This window comes from Notolepis coatsorum (genome assembly GCF_963971535.1).
Source record: "Notolepis coatsorum genome assembly, chromosome: 1".
NCBI classification, from domain to species: Eukaryota; Metazoa; Chordata; class Actinopteri; order Aulopiformes; family Paralepididae; genus Notolepis; species Notolepis coatsorum.
The window spans coordinates 191498735-191519698 of record NC_140165.1 but is presented as its reverse complement, the minus strand read 5'-3'; positions in this window follow the sequence as shown (position 1 = coordinate 191519698).

Here is a 20964-nt window from a genome sequence, read left to right as displayed (position 1 = left end):
TGTCCCTGTGAAGAGAGAACATGATGAAGAGAAACCTCAGTCCTCATGGTTTAACCAAACATAGACTGAGGAAAACAGAGAGGCAGAGGGCGGGATCAACTAAGAATGGATTGCGCGGTGGAAATTGCACCCTTAACTGCGCAGGCTTTGCGTGAGGTATCTGCTCCGTCTTTGCGAGCTATCCACTGGATCCAATGAGCCCAACCGTATTCATGTGTGAAGATGTTAGTCCCTATAGTAGTCATTTCAATGTAGTAAATTTTTTTTTCAACTTGACCTCACTGTATAAAATAGCCTTTTGTGACCTCTAGGATAATCACAGCCTCATGAAACTTTACAAACACAAGCTTAGAGACCTAGGGCATTTAGGGAGTATATGGCGTTCCTAGGTATAGTGATAATAGCCAGAACAGAAGTGCTCGCCATCCAATCGCAGAAAAATGCAATTCTTACACATACATAAATCTCCATTGTAAAATGTTTTTGATACTAAATCACAGCATGACCTTTACTATGGTGTCCAAGGTCTTAGTGTCTTAACACTTTCAGCGCAAGCCATTATCTCCATCCTTGTAGTCAATGGACCACGCTTTAAAAGATAGGCATTTTCACTGTGCGTCACGATGTTTGCAGAGCTATATCTATATTCTATATTATAGCTATGGAGACAATACTATGGCTCATTTGACAATCACTATCTCTCGTCAAACATTTTTTCATGTATGCGTTCGCGTGTTATCCCGTGGTAAATATTGTATAGTTTCTGAGTGATCCTGGCTAATTCCTGGAAGCTGAGTTATGGAGCGCAGGGGATTGATTGATTGAAAATGTTATTAACAGATTGCAGAATGGGTACAATACAGTACGGCTCAATACACACAATTGTTAAGGGGATGCAGACCAGAGAAATACTTTCGTCTTGTTTACATCAGGGTCCCCCATTTTCAATTCATAATGAATTGTAAGTAAGGGTGCAATTAGCACTGTGCAATCCATTCTTTGTGGATCCCGCCCTTGGTGTTATAATAGACTCAGACCTAAGCTTTAAATCACACATAAACAAGGTGACAAAAACATAATTCTTCGACCTTAGAAACATAGCTAAGGTACGGCCATTTATAAATCAAAAGACGCTGAAAAACAGATCCATGCCTTTATCTCAAGTCGACTTGACTACTGTAATGCACTCCTCACCGGCCTCCCAAAAAAAAACAGAACGACTCCAACTCATTAAAAACTCGGCAGCTATAGGCTACTAAGTAGAACCAAGAGGAGAAACCACATCAGTCCAGTATTAGCTACCCTGCATTGGCTTCCGGTAACATTTAGAATCGATTTCAAGGTCGTCCTCCTTATATACAAAGAACTAAATGGAACAGGTCCAAGCTACATTGCAAATTCTCTAGTCAACTATGTGCCTTCTAGAATATTGCGATCATCTACTACTGGTCTATTGAAGGTTCCAAGCCACAGTCTAAAGAGAATTGGGGATGTAGCTTTTGCAAACTATGTACCAAAGACATACCTCTTCACCATAGCCTTTTAATACAGCACTATTTTACTCTGTCCATTCTATTTTACTCTTTATTACAGGTTCTAAACTGTCGGGTATTAAACAGTGTGGGTATCAAGCAGGAAGAAAGACTGTCAAGCTTTAAAACTGTGTAGGGGACCCAGGCCTAGAACTGCACCCTGAGAGAGGGAACTGCACCCTCAGAGGGAGGTTTGAAGGGTCAAAGTGGGTATCAAACAGGAGGGAAGACTGTCAGGTTTTAAACTGTGGATACCAAACAGGGAAGGTAAAGACGACTCTAAACTGTTAAACAGTAATCCTAGAACTGTTTTATTGCACTGCACTGTTGCATCATTTTACTGTCTATTCTATTCTACTATTTTATTGCACTGCACTATTGCACTATTTTACGCAACAGGGTGGCCTATTGTGATGTTAGATCCTAATGTGAAAAACTGTGATTTTATATGTCTGCACTTTATGTGCTCATTTTATGCCTTGTCTTTTTACTGTTGTGAAGCACTTTGAGCTGCACTTTTTGTATGCAAGGTGCTATACAAATACAGTTTATTATTATTACTGTCCTGTAGGGGGCGGCAAAAGACAACAGACCACTCCTGTCTCATTACAGTTTTCTTTTGATTGCATAAACACTCATGGAACACTCATGGAGCAAAACATGGGTCCAAAACATGGGTCCAGATTTGCACCACTATAAGCACAATGTCAGCCTCACACCTTTTGCAAAACAATACACAGTGATTTGCAAAACACTAAACACACATTAGACACAGAAGTATATCATAATGTCACTTCCTTTTCCTGCAATTCCAAAGCACTGACTGTCAAATTACGAAACCTATGAGCCAATTAGTTAAACACAGCCATCAGGTACGCAAACACATGATTGCTTACTAAGTAATTGTAGACACATCAATCAGGTTTAAGCACTATAAAAATTTAGCAAGTGAGTTCACCTGTCTTCAACCAAAATGGAAGGTGAGTGAAGTACGTACATAGAGAATGTGCAAATATACAATACAGTAAATTCACCAAACACTACACAAGACCAATGCTACAGACTGATGAAAATATAATTTATTTCCCTCCATATCCCCAAATCAGCATGTCAACATGGAAAATCACAACAAAACATGTTTCCCAGAAATTAACTGACCAGATCCAGCTAGGTGAAGAGATACTGTAATGTCTAGTATTTTCTGTACTTAGATTTAGTAAGTAAGATAAAAAAAAAATAAAATATATATTTTTTTTACTGTAATTGTAACCTGTAGTGGATACAGTAGTTTGTATTGTTTTGTGATAGTTGCTGAGCGTACAGTGTTACGCACACTACTGTAGTAGCATGACAACTGGGACATGTTTTGTCGTGATTCTCCATGTTGACATGTTGACTGATTTGGGAATATGGAGAGAAATAAATTATATTTATAATTATATCAGTCTGCAGCATTGGTCTTGAATGTATTGTATATTTGCCCATTCTCTTTGTACTTCACTTACAGTACTCTAATCACTGAGAAGTAGAATTGCTAAAAGTGTTTTAGGTTAACCACAGCAGTGTGTAACTGGTTCAAACTGAATTAAGTCATATGAAACGTGTGTTTCATATGGTAACAAAATATGTTTTTTATTTTTATAAATTAGTGTATAGTTTTTACAAGAGTGTTTCATTTAGCAAAGGATCTGAGGTGTTCTGCTAATTGTGTGTGTGATTGTGCTAATTATGTGTAATGTTTAAAAAAAACTGGCCCTGTTTTCAAAATCATGCTTAAGCAATCAAAGAAAACTGTAACCACCTTTCTCAACGTCTCACTGCAGTGTTGTGTGTGTGTGTGTGTGTGTGTGTGTGTGTGTGTGTGTGTGTGTGTGTGCGAGAGAGAGAGAGAGAGAGAGAGAGAGAGAGAGAGAGAGAGAGAGAGAGAGAGAGAGAGAGAGAGAGAGAGAGAGAGAGAGAGAGAGAGAGAGAGAGAGAGAGAGAGAGACAGACAGACAGACAGACAGACAGACAGACAGACAGACAGACAGACAGACAGACAGACAGACAGACAGACAGACAGACAGACAGACAGACAGACAGACAGACAGACAGACAGACACAGAGAGACAGTGAGGTATCTTCTCAGTCTCAAACTGTTATGAGTTATGAAATATTGTTATGAGTTTTGATTTAAGGTTCCCCAAGGTCGACCGCTACTGGGAGAATCTGATAACTGTAAGACTCCAGTGCACACACCCTAGATAGATTCACGCTGTTCTTTATATATAACTGCTCTGCTATTCCCCCAAAGAGTATTTTAGATACATCTCTTCTAGAAGTAAATATAATTGGCAAAGTTAGAGCTAAGAACCCAATTAGATTCTATAAAGTAAGCTAAACTAATAGTAGTGGGACCAAAAGGGTCGGGCAAATTTGGGAGTCATACTAGTGGGTCTATTTTGCTAAAAGGACAAGTTGAGACAAAGCAACTTGCTTAATATTAGCATACAGTCTTAAAGTAAATACAGTCTTCTCCTCTCCCCCACTTTGGAACCAGTAAAACAATAAAAACTGGGCTGCTAGGTGGCTAAAGTTAGCATTTCAATAGAGTGATCTGTTTACCAAGCAAAAGTAGAACAAAAGGAACGGCCCTCAGGCACTCAAACTGATACTAAAACAGGACATGCTATAGATGCAGCTGTTATCCAGGAAGGATCCTCCTTTCTCACCTCCTCTTGTCAAAAGGGGAGAGGGGGAGGATGGATTCTAAATGTGGCCTAAAAACTATGCTTCTAGTTTTAAGTATGTAACCACAACCAAAACCCTTTATTAATCCAGTATGGAAACTTGCCTCAATAGTTATAAAATAGTGTATTGATTAAGATGAGACTAAACCAGACACTTATCAACCATTGCTAAAGTTTAATTAAGCCAGTAATATAGTTTAAAATAGAAGATTAAGGTGGCAAAACATGTGTAACTTACTTAGAAAACTAAACTAACTTCCAAGATAAGATTATAGACCATTTATAATGCAACAGTTTGTTTTAAAACCAACAAATAGGTCTAATTTGGTATCTAGAAGGCCATAGAATTCAGGAAAGGACTTGAATTAACTGTCTCAGTCAAGTGATAACTAATCTCTAATTCTTCAGTTAGTAAAATCAAATACTGTACCTTTAAACGTTAAACTTTAGAAAGGTAACTCTTTCCCTTAAAATAGACGGGACTTGCCCCTTTAAGAATCAAGATGGCTGTCGACCCTAATCCAAAATGGCCGCTATGAGCTTTAGCCAATCAGGACGTAGAGATCCGCCCCCTGACGAACCAGGTCGACGTTCGCTCAGGGGCGGGGTTTAGCTGTTAAGACAGCCTGCACCGAAGGAGACGAGGAGAAGCTCTTGAATCTTGTATGCACAGCCGAACGGAGAGAGGACCTGCCTGAGATGTTTTTGCCACGAGAAACAAAGAAGCCGTTGTCGCCCTGACAACAAAGAATCCACAACCTACGCTACCTTGAAGATTGTTACTCTTAAACTACTTTTTATTAGTCTGATATTAGTGACTGGCGGCATAGTGCTTTGTTCCACTAATATCATTGCGTTTTCATTGATTGAACCAGATCATTCTTGTATACCTTTTGGACTTTGAATAAACCAGATCTGGGAAATAACAAACCTCTCATTTGATTCATTTTCCTCCGCCGTGCAACAACAGTTTTTGGTAACAGACTTAGAGCTATAGAAACACAACGCAATAGAGTAGATATTACGATCAAGAAAGCTCTAGTCTCGATACAATACAGTCTAAACAAAACAAAATGTCTAATTATTTGTTCAAAGCATGCTCAAAGAGAGAATCACAGATTAAATATTTCTTTGCAGGGTGCAGATATTGAACAAGTTAAGGACGCCAGATTGCTTGGAGTTATAATAGATGAAACACTCTCTTGGTCAACTCACATTAACAATATTGTAACAAAAATGAGCAGAAGTATTTCAATTATTAGACGGAATGCCTATTTTTTAACTGACACAGCTACCAAGCAAGTCATACAATCACTAGTTGTCACATCTGGACTACTGTCCAGCAATCTGGTCGAATGCATCCAAACAAGACTTAAATAAAATACAGCTTACTCAAAATAGAGCTGCAAGACTTGCATTGCATAGCTCAATTAGAAACAGTGTTGAAAAAATGCACAAGGAACTGTCATGGATGAGAGTCAATGAGAGACTATGTGTAGTCTTATTTTGTTTATGAGAAATATTTATACTTTACATAAACCTGTGTGCCTCTTTTTGCAGCTGGTGCTTATTAGTGATGGTCATGGCTATGGCACTAGACAAGCCTTGAGGGGTCGGTTCGCCCTGCCGAGACCCAGAACTGAAGCCTTAAAGAAAACTAATGTACAGGGCAATGTCCTACTGGAATAGACTTCCACAATATTTGGTTTCAATTACCTGTAAGGGGGATTCAAGAGGAGACTAAGAGGGGCTGTAATGCAGAAAGAGATTGATTTTGGTTGGGTCTAATCTGTGTCTAATGAATGGGTTCTTGTGTTGGGTTATGTGTTGATTTGGAATGTCTTTGTCTAGTGGTTATGAGGAGTATTAGAGTATTAGTGTATGGAATTAAATTAATTAAAGTTTACCCAAATCAAAAGCCCTGGGTAGACAAATCCGTCCGTGAAGCTCTGAAAGCGCGCACCAAAGCATACAACGCCGGCCTGGTGGCAGGCAACATGAATGACCACAAGGTGGCGCGATACAACGTAAGGAGGACAGTAATAGAGGCAAAACGGCGCTACAGGGATAAAATTGAACTTCAGTTTGAACAGGCTGACTCCAGAGCTATGTGGCAGGGCCGCCTGTTCCTTAATGATAAGCAAGCAGTGCAAGAATGCGGAAGCATTCTACCGTAGTGGCGTGCGGTAATGCACCGGCGGCGGCGTGCTCGCTCAGGTGCGTGCGTGCGCCGGCGTGCTCGCGCGAGGTGCCCGCGCATGCGCATGAGATCCCGCCTTGGTTCGACACGAGCGGAGCTCAATATATATAAGTCACCGCCCCTTATTCAGTATCGAGAAATAGCTCAATTGGCAACACTGCATGGCTGTGGATCCTACAGCTCGTTTGCTGGCGAGTTCGAATCCCATAAAATATATTTTTTTTAACGTGATTTTTTTTTTAACGTGTATTCTTTCGCCGGTTAAGGTTAGGCATGGTAAGGTTAAGGTTAAGGTTAGGCATTGTTTCGGAGTTGGTTAAGGTTAGAACGGTTAAGTTTAGGCGCTGTTAAGGAGCTGGTTAAGGTTAGAGTTTGTCAAAGAGAATGGCAATATTCTTTCTATGGTTAAGGTTAGGCATGGTTAAGGTTAAGGTTAAGGTTAGGCATTGTTTCGGAGTTGGTTAAGGTTAGAACGGTTAAGTTTAGGCGCTGTTAAGGAGCTGGTTAAGGTTAGAGTTTGTCAAAGAGAATGGCAATAGACAGCCTATTTCCGCGCGACAGCTCCCAAAGCGGGCCTGAAAAGAAAGGCGCTTTACCGTAGTGGCGTGCGGTGACGAATGCTTCCGCATTTTTGCACTGCTTGCTTATCATTAAGGTAGACGCGGCAGGGCCTCAAAACGATGACAGACTACAAAGGCACCTCCCTCAAACTGAACAGTGACATCTCCTTAGCAAATGATTTCAATACCTTCTATGCGAGGTCTGAGGCTGGTAATAACACCAGCCTACAAGCCACGGCAATGGGGGGGGTCTGCTGATGGAGACTCAGTGTTCAGGGTAACAGAGCATGAGGTGAGGCGGACCTTTAAAAAAGTGAATATCAGGAAGGCAGCAGGACCGGACGGCATCCCCGGCCGCGTCCTAAAAGTCTGTGCCGACCAACTGGCCCCGGTATTCACTGACATATTTAACCTGTCCTTAGAACAGGCTGTCATCCCCACCTGCCTGAAGAAGTCCACTATCATCCCTGTACCTAAAAAATCCAAGCCTGCTTGCCTCAACGACTACCGCCCTGTAGCTCTCACCTCCATAGCCATGAAGTGCTTTGAGAAGCTAGTAAAGGGCTACATCTGCTCCTCCCTCCCCATCAACCTGGACCCCCTGCAATTTGCATACTGCCCCAACAGGTCCACGGAGGACGCCATAGCCCATGTGCTGCACACAGCAGCATCACACCTGGACAAGAGGAAGGGGAACTATGTGAGAATGCTATTCATCGACTACAGCTCAGCATTCAATACCATAGTCCCCTCCAAACTCATAGCCAAGCTCAGGGACCTGGGCTTGAACTATGACCTCTGCCAGTGGGTCTTAGACTTCCTGACGGGCAGACCCCAGGTGGTGAGAGCAGGCAACTGCACCTCCTCATCCATCACCCTCAACATAGGGGCCCCCCAGGGCTGTGTTCTGAGTCCCCTCCTCTACTCCCTGTACACACACGACTGTGTGGCTCAGCGGAGTAACAACACAATCATCAAATTTGCTGACGACACAGTAGTGGTGGGCCTGATCTCTGCAAACGACGAGAGGGCCTACCTGGAAGAGGTCAAGGTCCTGGCGGGATGGTGCCAGGAGAACAGCCTCTCCCTGAACGTCAGCAAAACAAAAGAGATGATTGTGGACTTTAGGAGGTCGGGGGTCAAGGACTACAGCCCCCTCAGCATCGACGGGGCACCGGTTGAGAGAGTGAACAGTTTTAAGTACCTCGGAGCCCACATATCCGAGGACTTGACATGGACCACACACATTGACAGTGTTGTGAAGAAGGCACGACAACGCCTCTACTTCCTCAGGCGTCTAAGGAAGTTCCAAGTCTGTCAGAAGATCCTTAAGAACTTCTACTTATGTACAATAGAGAGCATCCTGACTGGCAACATCACCTCCTGGTTTGGGAATAGCACTGCACAAGACCGAAGCAGACTACAAAGAGTGACACGTTCAACCGAACGCACAATTGGAGGGGGGCTCCCCACCCTCCAGAACATTTACAACAAGCGGTGCAGGGGTAAGGCTAAGAGAATCATCAAGGACTCCAGCCACCCGAACAACTGCCTCTTTGAACTGCTGCGGTCAGGCAAGCGATACCGGAGTCTCAAGGCAAGCACAGAAAGACTCAGAAGTAGCTTCTATCCCCAGGCCATCAGGCTGCTCAACGAACAATAAACACTATACAACAACCATCAAATGCACACAGCACACACATCCACACGCACACACTCACTTTAAACAAACAACACACTGCAGCACCCACTCTCCACACTTTAGATCACCTAAACACACTTTATATTTATTGATAAAGGATTTGCACTACAACTCGTACACCTTACTGTAAATTGTACCTAAATTGTACCTCATCCCATTTCTGCTTTGCACTATAAAGTATTGTATATTAGTACTGTAACTGAGGGGTACAATTACCTGACTGTATTAAAGAGTATGATATATTAAACCACTACTAGTTATGTACTTTAATTACTGGCCATACAGTACATGAATATATATGGTGAACACCCACACAAGAATACGGCATTGACACATAAAGTTCTATTTGGAGGGTATTTATTATTATTAAGCAACGTTAGGTTACAGATTGAGAATTAGGCTCGCGCTTGTATGGCGAAGAACATGCGTAAAGTCAGTCAAGAGCGTAAGTCAATGAGAATAGCATGAATACTAGGATGGGTCTAAACGGACGCCACCTGTGGTATAGCAATTACATAGGGCACACTAGTACCAGCTGGAGACACTGGGGGGTTCCCTCTGGGTGTAAGGCCGGCAGGGGTAGAGGAATGTTCGGGTACAAAGTCTGGGTCAACGAGGAATAACGAGGCTACAGATACAGGAGCCAGTGCATGTACTCCCTTGATCAGTAGACAAAGCAACAGCTATAATCCAGTATGCTCGACAGCATGGAAGACAGCTAGCCAGCCTCTTCCTAGAGGCGGGCTCGAGTGATGATCCTCACGGGGGGTAGATCCCAAACGACAGTGGGATCGACGGTTCTCTGCTCCAGCGGTCACGGTCCCAAAGCAATATAATCCAACCAGAAATGGTTCTGCAGTCGCCGGTGTAGGTTCTCCGGTGTACATATCCAACGGTTCTCGTCTAGGACTCCTCGGGTGAGGGCACAAGTTTAGGCCGCCCAGCCTGGATAAGTGCACTAGCTATATACACGACGAACCGGTGGTAATGCTGGTCACTGAAGAACTGTAGCCGCACGATACACTATAAATTATAGACTATTACTTCACATTAGAATAAGTCGAACTCGACGTTACTGCGTTAAACTCTGACACTTTAGCAATCTATTCGCACGCGGTTCTCAAGGCTCTATTTAGAGGCAAAGTGGCTCACTTCACTGCACGTTGTCTCGTGGTGAAGGCATCAAGGTTTTGGTAAGACAAGTGCTGCTGTGTACACCTGCGCCGTATTTATACGTAAGGTGAATTATCTAGTGCCAACCTCAGTTCTGTCTCGTATTACTGCGCAGACTCTGGACATGTTGAGACATGCCCGGAGTTGCCTTTGAACTTGCCGTTGGGGGCTTGGTCATTGGCGCCTAGGGGTCGCTGTCCAATAGGAGAGCGAATATTACTCTGGTTTGTACCCAGGTAAAGGGATATTCCGTGTATATATACAAAGAATATACAAGGGATATCGAACGATATACAAATATTATACAAGGGATATCAAGCAATAAATATATATATTCGGTTTAATCTGACCCTTTGTAACAGCCGCCTCCTAATTAGTCCGCACCTAATTAGATAAAGCAAAGACAGATTAATAGTCCTGTCAACTACTCAATGTCTGTTGTGGGGAGTAGGGCAATCTACAAAGTCAGTGGGTCATGGTCGTCATCAGGGGAGTCAGGGAGCCTTGGCAACTCTATCAGCCTCGCCACGGGTCGGGTGTAGGTCCGTCCCTGGACAATAACTTCTGCCGCTCTGACCTTTCCGTCGGCACCAGTGATCACTTTGCTTACGCGGCCGGCCGGCCACGCAGCTCGGGGTAGTGACTGGTCTATGATCATAACGACTGTGTCCACTTTTAAGTTGTCCCTGTCCTTGACCCGCTTCTGACGGGTTGGAAGGGATGGTAGGGAGCTTAGGAGGAAGCGGGCCTGAGACTGGTTGATCTGTGCTTGGCTGTGTCTCCACATCCTCCGTCTGTTCCTCTTGTTCGGTCTGTACCCCGTCTGAGGAGGGGCCGGTTCCGGCCGCCCCATCAAGAAGTCGTTTGGGGTGCTGGGTTCGAGGTCAGCTACGTCGCTTGGAGCGCAGCTGAGGGGGGTGGAGTTCGGAACTCTCTCTTCTTGGGCCCACGGTTCTCTCACCGGCCTCTCGTCTAATGTCAATAGCCTCTCAACGGGCTGTACGAGAGAGTGGCCTGTGTCGCTCACCTTTGTGTGCAGGCAGCGTGTAGACGTGTGTTGACTGTCAAGTCCGTAGAGGGGGCCCTGGAGCGTCCACCCCAGTCGGGTCTGAACCGCGACTGGGCATCCTTTGGGTCCGATGTGGGCCGCCTCAATTGGGAGAATGAGGTCCGCGTGGTCGGAGCCTATGAGCAGGGTCGGTGTGGCGCCGTCGATAAGCGGTATAGGTAGTTGACGTAGGTGCACGTACTTCGCCATCAGCTGTGGGATGGGGTAGGTGTACTGTGACAGGCCTATGTCATGGCTGGTGAAGACGTTGGTGATGCTATACTGCTTCTCGGGCTGCTCGATCGCTGCTATCTTGAAGGAGACATTTTCACCCTTTATGGTCTTCTGGTCTCTTCTAATGGTACGGATTGTCATTGTTCCTTTGGCACCCCGCAGGCCCAACTGGTATGCGGCGGAAGCGAGGAGGAGAGTCTTTTCAGACCCATCGTCTAGGACGGCGTAAGTGTCCAGGACCTTGTCCTCGTAACTCAGGAGCACTCTGACCACTTTGATGAGCACTCGGGGGGTCCCGCTATGCTGGTCTATGTGGAGCACTCCTGTTGGTGGGTTGCCTTGGATCTTCTGTAGTGGTGCCGACTCGCGGTAGTCCGAGTAGCACCGTGACTCCCAGTGTCTGCTGTAGCAGTCAGGACACCAGGGGGCGGTCCTATGGATCTTCGGTAGTGGTGCCACCGCCTCGGCCTGATACATCACCGCGACGGGCCCACTTTGGTTTCCTGGCGGACGCTTGTTGATGTCGTGCAGGACCTCCAGGTGGGCGCCGTCGCACTTGCTGCATCTCTTCTTTAAACGGCACTCAGCTGCCATATGGCTGCGCGCGCAGCGGAAGCAGCGGCGGTTGGCTTTGATCCACTGACTCACCTCGTCAGTGGTCAGCTTCTTGAAAGTGTCACATTGAGACAGCCAATGTTCCTCTTCACAGTACTGGCATACACTCTTCCACTCCCCCTTGGTCGGGGGGGTGCTGTGGTTCTTGTGCTGCGGCACTGACTCGGCCTGGTGCATAACGGTCACGGACCGGCGGTTGTCATTGAACCTCCGCGGTCCATCTCTAGGGCTAGAGTCACTCCACACGAATGTGTCCAGTCTTAGACTGCTGACCTCTCTGGCGAGGAAATCAGCTAGGTCTAGGAGGGATGCTTCTGGGCCGTTGGGGTCACGGTGGTCTCTCTGCCGCCGAAAACGCTCTTGGCGGGCTGGAGGGAGCTTCTCCAGTATTCGCTCCACATTAGAGTTTGCATATAGTTCATGTCTCCCCTTCTCCTTTTGGGACCCCAGCATCCCCACAAAGGATTGTACCTTGATAGAGAGGTCATCCAGTGCTCTATTGTCTTTGGCTGGGGGGAGGCGGTCGATATCTCTTATTTCTTGTATCACGTAGTCCCATATGCGTCCATAACGCTGGTCGAGGGCCACTAGAGCCGCGGAGTATGGGGTGCTTGAGTTGGAATATGCCAGCGCTATATTATGCGCTCTGGGCACCTTGAGATGCTTGAGGAGGATGGCATATTTGTACGACTCGTCGGGGACGTCGGACATCATAGTCTCCAAGCACATCCGTAATTCCGTGTACTGTGCTCTGTCCTCGCGCGTAAAGTCTGGGAACGTCGGTGTGCCAAGGTACGATGCCATGGATGGCTGGCACATTGGTGAGCGTAGGGGAAGAGGCCTCCTGGGCGAGTCTCCCCGTACGTGTTGTCGTGGGTTGGTACTCGGTGGGTACCAGAGGCCGGGTACCCAGGTGCTGTTCCTCGGTGCTGACTGTACGTCAAACTCACCCGTGAGTTGGGTCGGGGTTTGTAGTGCAGTGACTCGGGGCTGACGTCGGGGCTGTACTGGGCCTCCTGGTCCAGAGTACGTTGCTGCTGGTGGGCTTGACTTTCCTCCTCTTCCTCTTCCTCTTCTAGGTCCTGGAGTCTTCTAGTCAGTCTCTCGGCTACGTAGGCCGGTTCTTCCCGGTGGCTGGGTCTCGTATGGACCGGTCGGGGAGGGGGGTCGGAGACGTAGACAGGATCCTCCTGTTGGCCGGGTCCCGGGTCGCTTCGTCGGGTAGGGGAGTCGGAGACGTAGACAGGATCCTCCTGTTGGCCGGGTCCCGGGTCGCTTCGTCGGGTAGGGGAAGGTGCCCTAGACTCTTGTCGTGATGATCTCCGGGAGCTCCGTGCGGAGAGAGGGGGTGTCGCCCTGGCAATCAATTGTTCTATCATCTGCGCCTGCAGCCAGTCGCGCTCTGCTTCGCGCTGGGCATGGGCAGCGTCGCGCTGTGCATTGGCGGCGTCGCGCTGTGCATTGGCGCGGTCTCTTTCAATGTTCTCTTCCGTCTGAAGGCGTCTCTCCTCCAGTCTTATGCGGTCGTCTTCACTCCTTTGTTGTGCCTGGAAGCGCTCTCGTTCGGTTGCAGAGTGTTCGCGTTCACTAAGGGCTTGCGCTTGGAGTTGCGCGTGAAGGCGCTCTCGTTCCGCTGCAGATTGTTCACGCTCGCTTGCTTGTTGCGCCTGGAGGCGCTCTCGCTCGCTTGCTTGTTGCGCCTGGAGGCGCTGTCGTTGTTCGAGCTCGCTCGTCTGTTGAGCCTGAAGGCGCTCTCGTTCCATGGCAGAGTGTTCGCGCTCACTAAGGGCTTGCGCTTGGAGTTGCGCGTGGAGGCGCTCTCTTTCCGTGGCGGAGTGTTCGCGCTCACTAAGCGTCTTTGCTTGAAGCCGGTCGCGTTCACCCTGAAGTCGGTCTCTTTCGGTGGAGGCTGCCAGTGTGGCGATCAAGGCTTGCGCCAGTATCTGGTCCGTCTGGATGGGGGATGACACTGACGGAGGTGATCGGCTTCTGACAGAGCTCGTTGGAGATCTGTTCTCCTGGCACGCCCCGAGGTCCATCTCCTGGGCGCGCTTCTCTTCTCTTGGTTGTGTGTCGGGTTCTGTCCCTGGAGCGCTTTCTTTATCCTGGAGCGCTCCGGGGACTATCCCGGTGACGTTGTCTGGAGGTATAGTCATGTCATGTCCCACCTGGTCCCCCCCGTGGGCTGAGTCCGTTTGGTCTGAACCCACTGGGGTCTCTACTGGTCGGGTCGCCTGGTCGATAGGATTTGACATGCTTTGACTATCCGCTTTATCCGTATTTAACGTCTGGTTAGATAAGCTAGGTAGTAGAACGACAGCGTATTCCTCCAGATAGGGAGGTGGCTGACGTTCGCGCTGCGGGCGTTCTAGCTTGGGAGAGCCGCTTGGGGAGTGTTCACCGCTGGCCATGGTTAATATTAATATTATATTAAATATTACACTACACCACACACTACACCACGGACGCCACCTGTGGTATAGCAATTACATAGGGCACACTAGTACCAGCTGGAGACACTGGGGGGTTCCCTCCGGGTGTAAGGCCGGCAGGGGTAGAGGAATGTTCGGGTACAAAGTCTGGGTCAACGAGGAATAACGAGGCTCCAGATACAGGAGCCAGTGCATGTACTCCCTTGATCAGTAGACAAAGCAACAGCTATAATCCAGTATGCTCGACAGCATGGAAGACAGCTAGCCAGCCTATTCCTAGAGGCGGGCTTGAGTGATGATCCTCACGGGGGGTAGATCCCAAACGACAGTGGGATCGACGGTTCTCTGCTCCAGCGGTCACGGTCCCAAAGCAATATAATCCAACCAGAAATGGTTCTGCAGTCGCCGGTGTAGGTTCTCCGGTGTACATATCCAACGGTTCTCGTCTAGGACTCCTCGGGTGAGGGCACGAGTTTAGGCCGCCCAGCCTGGATAAGTGCACTAGCTATATACACGACGAACCGGTGGTAATGCTGGTCACTGAAGAACTGTAGCCGCACGATACACTATAAATGATAGACTATTACTTCACATTAGAATAAGTCGAACTCGACGTTACTGCGTTAAACTCTGACACTTTAGCAATCTATTCGCACGCGGTTCTCAAGGCTCTATTTAGAGGCAAAGTGGCTCACTTCACTGCACGTTGTCTCGTGGTGAAGGCATCAAGGTTTTGGTAAGACAAGTGCTGCTGTGTACACCTGCGCCGTATTTATACGTAAGGTGAATTATCTAGTGCCAACCTCAGTTCTGTCTCGTATTACTGCGCAGACTCTGGACATGTTGAGACATGCCCGGAGTTGCCTTTGAACTTGCCGTTGGAGGCTTGGTCGTTGGCGCCTAGGGGTCGCTGTCCAATAGGAGAGCGAATATTACTCTGGTTTGTACCCAGGTAAAGGGATATTCCGTGTATTTTTACTTCTAATTTACATGCTATACTATTTTATTTCATACTTATCTTGTCTAGCACAGTCTCTGGAGCGTAACAGTAAGAAGCATTTTGTATAAAAGTATTCTGTACTTCTGTATGACAACTATTAAAGAAACTTGAAACTTGAAACTTGAATGTCGTGCTGTTTTTGAGCACGTTATAGTTTTGTCTGAGATGTCTCTGTTTGTTGTTTTATTGATATTTGTTGTTTTATTGATATTTGATTTGTTCTATATGTTTGTATATTTGTTATTGTTCTATATTAGAAAATGTGGCATACATATTTGTTTATATGTCTGATTTTGATTGGTTTAATGTTCTATAATTGTTTGTATATTTGATTGGTGTTTTATTGATATTGGTCATAGTGATACAATGGTCCAAGAACGTGGTGTGCCGCAAGGTTCAACCCTTGGTCCACTTCTTTTTTCAATATTTATAAATAATATACCTTCCGTCTGTTCTGATTGCAGCGTTCATCTTTATGCAGATGATACAGTGTTGTATACATCCAAAAATAATGTAGCACAGATTCAATCAGCCTTACAATATGACTTTAAGACACTACAGAAATGGCTTGCTGAAAATAAACTAATACTAAACAAAACCAAATCGCACTTTATGATTTTTGGTACTCGGAAAAGACTGAAGGCAACCGAATCTAAGGCATGCGTTATCTTTTTTTTTTAAACTTTGACCAGTCAGCTGGTTCTTTTAGCGTTTATCGCTTTTTCTGGTCAAGCATGACCGACAGAAAGGGTATAGATCGGGGGAAAGACACTCTGAGAAAATACGGCGAGTCCGGGAGTCGAACTCGTGTACCCCAGATCCGTGACGCGCACGGTTGTCCCCGACGCCAAAATAGCGTCCGAGGTACGCGGTGAGCTACTGGAGCTCCCCAGGCATGCGTTATCTTATGTGCCGATAATACACCTCTGCATAAAGCTGAACGCATCAAGTATTTGGGAGTATGGCTTGACCCCGAACTCTCATTCAATTTCCATATTACCTCTACTGTTATTAAAATGAATTGCAGCATTGGAGCCCTTTATAGAGCTACTGTAGAATTTTTTTTTGCTTCACTGTTAGAAAGAGACTTGCACAACAATTTTGCCATTAATGGACTATGCTGATGTTGTCTATCAAGCTGCCTCCAAAACCCATTTATCACCTCTAAATGTGGCTTACAATAGACTATGCAGATTTGTTCTTGACTGTCCGTTCACAACCCACCATTGTACTATGTATCAAACCTTAGACTGGCCTTCTCCTACTTTAAGAAGACAGAGACATTGGCTGCAATTGATTTTCAAATGTATCCATTCTGACTATCCTGCTTACCTGAAACAGTTGATGACCCCCACCACCTCCTAATAGACAGTCTCCTCCCCACCGCATGTATATATTCCCTCCCCGCCGTATGTATATTTCTCTCCCACCCACCCACCCCCTTCTAATGTACAGTCCCCTCCCCATCATATGTATATACTCTGTCAGGATCTAGGGGTAACAGTACTGTATATTTGAATACCGTTTATGTCACAAATGTATCAGTACTAAATACCTATATGTCCCTATGCCATAAATGTCATGTATGTTGTGTATGTCATAAATGTCTATATGAATTGAAAATGGGGGACCCTGATGGAAACAAGACAAACGTCTTTCTCAGGTCTGCATCCCCTTAACAATTGTATGTATTGAGCCGTACTGTATTGTACTCATTCTGCAATCTGTTAAATAAAGTTTTCATTCATTCATTCATTCATTCATGGTCCCTTTCTCTTGCACTTATCGTCTAAGACACTCTGTACAGTATTTTTTCACAGTTTCTCCATTTTCAAAAGCAATGGCCAAGAAATCTTTCATGTTCAAAGCCCCTTCGGACTGGAACAATCTTCCGGTGACCATTCTTCATTTTACCTATTTAAAAATGCTCTTTGTTCTAATTTTATGGTCAAGTGTACATGCTTCCTTGGTGGGGCTCCTGCGCTGGTGAGGGGACGTGGGGCACAGCCGTCCTTTATGCGGGTGTTACGGGTTAGCTAGTTGGCTCTACTCCTATTTTTAGGCAGGGGGGGTCGATTGGTTGATTTGGGCGCTCGTTGGGCGGGTTGATTGCTCCTCTTCTCCTGCCAGTCCTGGAGCTCAATTTCTATTACATCCTGTATTCTACTCACCCTTTGAATGTTTTGTTGGGCCTTTCTCGCGGCGGCTAAGCATATTTGTTTGCCCTGCGGTGGCAGCGTCATGTGACTGCCGTGGAGTGGGCCTCTTATGATGGAGATTGAGACATATCCTCTTATAATGAGACATATCCTCTTACAATGTGTACTTGTTCTGTTGTGTTTTTGTATGTCCTGTATTTATTGAATTTTTGTTGTTGTTGTTGTTGTGTGTCATGTGTTACAATGCACAAAATGTGGGACCCTCTCGAAAACGAGATACTGTATCTCAAGTGGTTTCCCCAATAAAATAATTTCAATATATATATATTTGTTTTGTTTTTTATGTTGTTTTATTGATTATTCGTGTTTAATTTGTATATGTTTGTATCCAGACCCCAGGAAGAATAGTCGCTGCTGAGGCAGTGACTAATGGGGATCTGAAATAAAGAAATAAAAGAGAGAGAGAGAGAGAGAGAGAGAGAGAGAGAGAGAGAGAGAGAGAGAGAGAGAGAGAGAGAGAGAGAGAGAGACAGACAGACAGACATACAGAGAGACACAGAGAGAGAGAGAGAGAGAGAGAGAGAGAGAGAGAGAGAGAGAGAGAGAGAGAGAGAGAGAGAGAGAGGGAGAGAGAAAAGGGTTAACTCTCAATCATATTCTTTTAATTTGCCCCAGGCAGTCAGACTCAGAACAAGAACACTACCTGCCTGTAGTGCTATTTTATCTCTGTCTCTGCTACGGTGTTTCACTCACTACAATGTTAATTACTACATTGTGAGTATTGTACTGTAAATTGTCAGTTAGTGCTATTTTCTTATCATTGCTACTTTTTAAATCTTTATGCTATTTCTATTGCTTCTTTTTGTACTACTTTATGTATGTTATGCTGCTGGGTTGTGTGCCTGCCTATACAGTGTTTATACATGTATAGCTTTGATTTGTCCCTGTACACAGTTTTTTATAGATGCACGAATGAGTGAGTGAATGTACAGAATATGTTTTAAACTGTTTTATATTAGCTCTAATGTCCTATTTTTCTGTTTATTTTCTGGCTTAAACATCTGGCCCAGGGACTACAACTGAAAACTATAGCAACCCTGCTAATGTTGGCATATTTACAGTTTTTAATTGGTATTCATTTATAAATGTATAACTGTTGATTGATATGCACTGTCCCTGATCAAATAAACTGAGTAAACTAAGAAAAAACTAAACTTGGTGCAAAACCTTTGAAACATGTAATATGTTGTAATGTTTATCAGCAGTGAATCTAAATTCTGTTCCTTCAACTTTCAAAGTTGAAGCCAGTAGACTGAGGAAGTAATCTTAGCCGTTATAATCTGACAACCCTTAGAGGTCAATACATTGAGAACTGATGACCTCTTCATCATGACGTTAGAGGTCAATACATAGAGGACCAACGATCTCTTCATCATGACCTTAGGAGTCAACACCCCAAAAATTGCCATCATCACATAGAATATACAATATCAAATACGGTTTTTCTCTCTCTCTCTCTCTCTCTCTCTCTCTCTCTCTCTCTCTCTCTCTCTCTCTCTCTCTCTCTCTCTCTCTCTCTCTCTCTCTCTCTCTCTCTTTACCAATGTGTGTGTGTCTGTGATATTGTGTGTGTACTATAAACACACCAAGGCCTTTCCTCTGTTGTTTGTTGGGTAAACAGGACACATTCCGTGTGACATCAGGACAAATGTCAGAGATGAATATCTGATGATACTGATGATATTATATTATATACGGCTTTGACGCGCTCTCTCTCTCTCCTGCCGATTAAAATCAGCAGCTCTTCCTCCTCATCACTGATTGCCTGTAGGCTGTAGCTGCCACGGTGTTGTCTCTCTCCTCTCCGTTGGAAACTATAGCATCAGCTCAAAAGCACAGAACCGGACGACACAAGTTATCGAAAACAACGATAACACTTCCGGTCGGGGGGTTTAAAAATAAAATAAAAACAGGAAACACATTTATTTTGTACATTTGTGACACACTTATTTCTTGAGACAATTTCTTTTTTTATTACGGAAAACTTTTTTTAAAATTAAAACGAAAAAGATCGGATCCGTCTTCGTCTGGACAAGGCCTAACAGGACCGTTCTGATGTAGGCTAAACCAACATGTTACATCTGATGTGTGTTGAGCTTCAGTGATACAGTCTCTATCTGTATCACTGAATGGCATCAGTGTAATAAATGGCATCCAATGTAATACAAAAAGTCAACCAACAAACTCGATTCTTGTACCGGATCTCCTCACTGGTAAACAGTATGTCACCTGCAAAACCAGGGGAGACAAAACTCTGGACCTCCTGTATGCTAACGTGAAGGAGGCTTTCAGTGCGACTTCCCTGCCCCCCCTCGGCCAGTCAGACCACAACCTTGTGAGGCTTGTATCCATATACACGCCTCTCATCAAGAGACAGCCTCCGACCACCATGTCTGTCCCACAGTGGTCTGACGACGTCGAGGAGGAATGAATGAATGAATGAATGAATGAATGAATGAATGAATGAATGAATGAACACTTTATTAACAGATTGCAGAATGGGTACAGTACAGTACAGCTCAATACATACAATTGTTAAGGGGATGCAGACCAGAGAAAGACTTTCGTCTTGTTTACATCAGGGTCCCCCATTTTCAATTCATCGTAAATTGAAGGAGCTACAGGAGTGTTTCAGGTCGACAGACTGGGACATGTTTGAGAGGGCCCATGGTGATGATGACATTGATGGACTATCCCACTGCATCACAGACTACATCAGGTTCTGTGAGGAGAGCATCGTACCCACAAAGAAGGTACGCTGCTTTTCAAACAATAAACCCTGGATTAGCAAGGACATTAAACACCTGCTAAACAGGAAAAAGAGGGCCTTCATGGCAGGGGACACTGAGCAGGCCAGGGCTGTCCAAAGGGAGCTCAAAAAAGAGCTAAGGGCAGCCAAGGTCAGCTACAAGGACAGGCTGGAGGGCAGACTACAGGCCAACAACACCAGGGAGGTGTGGGCGGGGGTCAGGAAGATCACTGGTTTCAAACAGCAGGGCACAGCTGTTGAGGGCCCGCCAGAGCGTGCAAACGAGTTCAACTCGTTTTTCAACCGCTTTGACCAGAGTGGCCTCCCCACACCCCTCCCCCCACCCATCGACACCAGCACCAGATCACACCTACAAAGCAGCCCCCCCACCCCCCACCCACCCACACCCATCAGCAACGGCACCCCACCGCCAACACCAGCAGACTGCCCACCACCCCCAACCCTGACGATCACAACCAGTCAGGTCAGTAGGCAGCTCTCCAGAATTAATGTAAACAAGGCCAGAGGACCGGACAACACCAATCCCAGGGTGCTCAAGGTATGTGCGGAGCAGCTGGCAGCACCGCTCCAGCATCTTTTCAACCTCTCCCTGAGGCTGGAGAGGGTGCCCCAGCTCTGGAAGACCTCCTGCATTGTCCCGGTGCCCAAGAAGGGACGTCCCAGCACCCTCAACGACTACAGGCCAGTCGCTCTGACGTCACACGTCATGAAGACGTTTGAGAGACTGGTCCTGCAACACCTCAAGCCCCT